This window comes from Mauremys reevesii, linkage group 4 (genome assembly GCF_016161935.1).
Source record: "Mauremys reevesii isolate NIE-2019 linkage group 4, ASM1616193v1, whole genome shotgun sequence".
Taxonomy (NCBI): Eukaryota; Metazoa; Chordata; order Testudines; family Geoemydidae; genus Mauremys; species Mauremys reevesii.
Genome location: NC_052626.1, coordinates 139,109,130 through 139,115,400, shown reverse-complemented (window position 1 = coordinate 139,115,400; position 6,271 = coordinate 139,109,130).

Below are 6,271 nucleotides of genomic sequence, written 5' to 3'. Positions count from 1 at the left end.
TTAACACCATTAATTGGGGCTTGAAAAGGGATTGGGAGAGGCTGGCTCATTACAAAAGCAATTTTCCCTCTCTTGGTATTGACACCTCCTCATCAATTATTGGTACTGGACCACATCCACCCTGATTGAATTGGCCCTGTCAACACTGGTTCTCCACTTGTAAGGTAACTCCCTTCTCTTCATGTGTCAGTACATATGCCTGTATCTGTAATTTTCACTCCATGCATCTGAAGTGGGATTTTTTACCCACAAAAGTTTATGCCCAAATAAATCTGTTAGTCTTTAACAGTCTTTAAGGTGCCACTGGACTCCTATCCACTAGATCAGCATTCCTGTCAAAAAAAGAAATTAGATTAGTATGGCATGATTAGTTCTTAACAAGTTCATGTTGGCTATTACTTATAACCCTATTATCCTTTAGGCACTTACCAAGTGATTGTTTAATAATTTGTTCCAGCATCTTTCCAGGTATCTAATTTGGGCTGGCTGATCTATAATTCCCCAGGTCCTCTTTGTCCCTTTTTTAAAGGCAGATATTATGTTTGTCCTTCTCCAGTCCCCTAGGACCCTGCCCATCCTTCAGAACTTCTCAAAGAGAATTGCTAAAGGTTCCAAGGTTGCTTCTACTAGTTCCCCAAGTACCTGAGGATGAATTTTATCAGGCCAACTTGAATACATCTAACTACTCTAAATATTCTTGCATCCTTGCCCAATTGCAGAATTTCTTTAGTGCCTGGCGATTTAGCAGCTCAGTCAGCTTGTTTAGATGCATTTATAAATATATATAAATGCTGCTCACCAGAAGTCATTATATCTTCTCTCTGTACCATTCAGGCCTCAATTTTATGGGCACTTATGGATATGCTAACTTCACTGTGACTAATCACATGCTTAAAGTTAAGCACATACACAAACATTTGCAGGACCAGGGCCTTAAGACTGCAAGTTCTTAGAGTCAAAGTTTGGGTGCATTATAGTAATTGTTTAATAATGACAATAGTAAGTACTACTGTTTACAAGGCTAATTCAAAGTAAGTTTTATCATCTATGGATTTGAAAGTCTGCTGATTCACATCATTTCAAACTGGTGTGACCCACCCCTCTTAATTTTTTTTTTCTTCATTAGAAACTATTTTCACTGCAAATCTCTCTCACTATCTGAAACATTTTAAGAGTATTTGTTTCCTTTCTTGAAAGTACTGCTTTGCATTTAAACTGACTACATGAAAGGCCCCATTCAACTCTGAGATACAGGAATCTTAAGTATCTTTAAAAATGATTGTGTTTAAGTGTACACACTGTAATTCAACTTTCAGTACCATGAGGGTGTAGTAATACCATTGTTTGCAAACATAAAGGGGTGTGACCTTACATTCCTCAAACACTTACATTCCTTTGTAGACAAAGGAACAGGAAAAACAGGTAGCTGTAGATTCCAAAGGGTCCATGCACTGTATTATAAAACAATGTGTTGTTTTGTTTCACTGATCCCACTCATAATGTCCTGATAGTCACATCAGTTTGCACAACAATATAGACTACTAGCAATAACAGCTTTGAACTCTGAACTCCTTTTCCATGGTTAATATTAGTGCAGATTTTTGAAAATGACTAATCTTTCAGAAATGGCTATGACATGCGTTTATAACAAATATATACATAATACCTTTCTGTTAGTTTCCAGAGGCATACAAACCTCTATACCTCTACAGGCCCATATACCCAGTTCATATGGTAACTATTACTAAAAACAGGGAATCTACAAAAAAAAGTTAGTTGCACTCAGAAGAGCTGCTTGCAGAGGGGAAAGAATGGAGTCTTAAAAGTTGCATGAGCAGTATTATCTTGCAGTTGTGAGCATTCAGTTTCACCTGTTAGTTATACTGGAAGGTTTTTTCCTTAATGTCCTGCTTTCTTTTTTTGTTTGGAGGTATGGAAGCCATCTGAGATTGCAGAACTGCCAACCTCAAATGTTTTTAAATATTTATATATATACACACACACAAGTCAGGCCCCCCCCCAAAAATCAGGGGTTGACTTAAAAGTTATTAGATATAAAAATACATTTGGAGCTTTTTTTTTGCCTTCTGGGTTTTGAAACTTCAGTGTTCACATTTTCAAGCTGATCTACACAACCATGAAGCCTGGAACTTACTAATAAAAAACCAAAAACACTTTGCCAAAACACTTAAAGCTGAGATTCTGGTGAATTCATTTGACTCCAGGGCTTTAAGAAACAAACAAACAAAAGCAAATACCATAAGAGCTGGTTTATGTGATAAAGTAACTCCCATACTAACTTTAATCCATGCAGATTTTAATTTTCTCACTTTTGACTTCTATCTTTTTGTCTTGCTTTCTCCTTTTTATGCTAAGGACAAAGTCAGACTGAGTAGCCTAATTCCCTTGTCCCAGTTGAAAGAGGAAAAAATATGTGCAAACGGACCAAAGAACCTAACATTTAAAAAAACGAGTAGATAAATTCTGAACATATTAGTCTAATCTGTGTCAGTTTCTGTAATCTATGAAGAGATTTGCCACATCAGACATTTGGTGAATAAATCCTTAACAGAGAAAGAAAGAATATTCAGAAACAATTCAGTGATTTCAGATTGCTGAATGAACAAAACTTTGTTCTATTCATAGGTACCCATAAGGACATGTCAACATTTCAGCACCAACAGCCTTTATTCAAGACTAATGCTCTCAACAAACCTGTCTCTTTAGTGCCCATGTATCTTACTTCATGTATTCTACAGGAGCTGAATTCAGGAAAGCTATACTACTGTAATGAAAACTTTGAAGTCTATTCAGAGAACTGGCTGACAAATTTAATTCTAATTTATGCCATGCTGACAGTGAGTATGTTCACCTTTAATTCCTCCTCCTCTTCTGATTTACTTATTTCAGCTTGCAAACATGTAAAGTATTTGAGCTCTCCTACAGATAAGCAGAAGGAATGTGTTCTTTACAACCACCTTACCTAATATACTGGGGTGTGAAGCATTATATATTTACTGGGTGCTGATGTTTGAAATCTCAGAGAGCTAAAGCTCCATCAAAGCTGAGAAATGTATCCAAGTTCAATATGCATTACACAGTGGCTGCTGCAATCTTTCTTAAGCTAGCAGCAGTCAGCACATATACAAATCTCACAAAAATAAGACCTTAAGCCTGTACTGATATCCTAATTAAAGGAAGAAACAGTTTCAAGTCAATGGAACTCTTTGGTAGGTTGGGAAACAAAAGTTTGTTTATTGCACAACTGATGTTCAAAAGCAATCCAAACATTAAAAGTGCATCATAAGAATCCATTTCTAATAATAATTAGGGACAGGCTATTTCAGAGAGAATTTGGGTGTTACATTAGGACAAGTGCAAAATTATTTTCCTAATGTAGAACACTTCTAAAGAGAAATCCTGGTCAGTTTCTGACAAAAATTAACGTGGCATGGAATAGCATGGCATACCAGCACGTCAATAAGTGCACAGAAAGGGTCTATCCTGCTCCCAAAGTCAGTGGCAAAGCTCCCATTAGCTCCAGTTGGCACAGTATAGGATCCTCAGATAGGTCCATGCAGATTACTTAGCCTCAAATTTCCCCTTAAAGGGCCCAATCCTGCAAGGTGCTGGCATCCTCAGCTCCTCACTGACTTCTGAGGTATAGAGCACCTGGCAGGATCAGGCTCAAATTACATGTCTTCTAAAAGGATTTAAAGGAATAGGTTCCACCACTATGCCCCACCCTACTGTGAAAACGGGGATGGGGGAAGAGAGTGGCAATAACAGGTAAGTCCCTGGCCATGTGGTTTCATTCCTGATGTCATAATGAGACAGAACATTGCTGAGGCACGGAGTCCTCACACCAACAATCCCTGATTCTGGTGACTCCGCCTTGCCATTTGTCTCCCTTCCCGCTAAGTGAATCTATAGGGATCCGCAGTGGGTTTAGGGAGTAAATCCCCTGGCTTCTTCTACTGGGGGGGGGGGGGTCAGATCTCACTCCCTGATGGAGGAAATTATGAGGAAACTGCAAGTTTCAGTCTGCTGCCTTTCCACTCCCTTATCTCTGCACAAGCCATGCAGGGGAAAAAACGTCAAAGGCAGCCAGACTAATATGTTTCCAGTTTAGGTAAGAAGGAAGACTGGACCTCCAGAAAAGAAAAGAAAACAGCCGAGAAACCTTAAAGTTGCCTGTTTCAATGGATGGTGTGAAATGTGCGCATTAATTCTGGATACTTTTGGGGAACGGAATCCAATTAGAACAACAACAAACACTAAGCACAAAATGAAAAGCGGTTACACTAGCGTAGGGCTATGTATGTAGATTCATGACATGTTCCCTGCATGATCTACAGGGGCCAATGGGCCACCAGCAACATTATTTAAATGTAAGAACTGGCATTTTGGATAAACACTATGGGCAGGTCTACACTCAAAACGGTGCAGTGGCAGAGCTGCACCGGTGCAACTGTAGCACTTCAGTGAAGATGCTACTACGCAAACAGGAGACACTCTCCCATCAGCGCAGTTAATCCACCTGCACAAAAGAGGCAGCAGCTATGCCGACAGGAGAAGCCCTGTCATTGACAGTGCTTTCTACACGGGTGGGTGTGTGTGTGTGTAGGTCAGGATAACTGATTTTTCACACCCCTGAGTGATGTAGTTATACTAATGTAAGTTTGTACAGTAGGCCTGGCCTATGATGCTAACTGATAATAACAACAGCCTAGAGCAGGGGTGGGCAAACTTTTTGGCCAGAGGGCCACACTGGGGTTGCAAAACTGGATGGAGGGCCGGGTAGGGAAGGCTGAGCCTCTCCAAACAGCCTGGCTCCTGCCCCCTATCCGCCCCTTCAACTTCTCACCCTCTGACTGTCCCCCTCAGAACCTCCAACCCATCCAACCCCCCCTGCTCCTTGTCTCCTGGGACCCCCCTGCCCCTAACCTCCCCCCCAGCACCCCATCTGCTATCCCCTGCTCCATCCCCTGATTGCACCCCCGACCCCTATCTACACCACCGCCCCCTGACAGGACCACTGGGACTCCCACGCCTATCCAACCCACCCTGTTCCCCATCCCCTGACCCCTATCCACACCCCTGCCAGGCCCCCCGGGACCCCACACCTATCTAACCCCCCTGTTCCCCATCCCCTGACTGTACCCCCCTGCCCCGCAGAACCTCCATCCCATCCAACCACCCCCTGCTCCCTGTCCCCTGACTCATGCCACTGCCGTGCTGCCCAGCCATGTGGCAGCGTAACTGCGAAGGATTGGGGACAGCAGGGGAGGGGGCCGGGGTCTAGCCTCCCTATCTGGAAGCTCAAGGGCTGGGCCAGATGTGGCCCACGGGCCATAGTTTGCCCACCTCTGGTCTAGAAACCAGGACATTAGAGACTTGGAAATGGCAGAAGAAATGCAGTCTAAGTTTTTCACGTTATTAGGCTTTATGTCTCAAATGTAGGTAACAAATTATTCAGTGAGTGGAGTGCCCCTAAGGAATCCCAAACAAATCACTGGTGGAGGAGAATGGTTCAAAGCTAGACACTTGCTATTCTGCAGCCATAATTTTCTGGGATGGTCTGTTTGAACATTGTGTGACCCCAGGATAGTTATTTGAAGGCAAACTTTTAAGTGCAACATAAATTAGCTTACATTATAAGATGTGTTGCCACACAAGAAGATTTTACCAGGGGATTTTAATCAAGCTGTAAGAAAGTTGAGAAAATAAACCTAAGTATTACTAAAGATCTGTGTCAACTTGGACTGATTAAGCTGTGGTGTCTAGAATCATAACACGGGAATGGAAAAGGCATCAAATCCAGCAGGCTGTATATTAGCATCAACCCATACCTCATAGTCAGAAAAGCTGCTGAGTAAATCTGTGTGTTTTTATTACATACATCACCATGGCATGTAGACACCTAATATAAGCAAGAATAGCATCAATTCTGCCTCCCAGGACCATGTTCTCCCTCCCACATTTCAAAACAAATAAGTGCATAGCACACATTTGGGCACTTTGTAAATAACAATATTTCATACATATTTACAGGATGCTGTCGGTATCCAAAGCCTTTGCAGAACAGGTTTGTTCTCCAGTAATAAGAACACGGGACTGGGAGTCAATGTGCCTGGTTCTATTCTGGTTCTGTCACTCACTTGCTGTGAGTCCTTGGCAAAGTCACATCCCCTTTGTCTCTCAGTTTTCCCATCTGCAAACTGGAGATGCTTATTACCTAAAGTGCCATAGAATGGCTTGAACCTAGTAC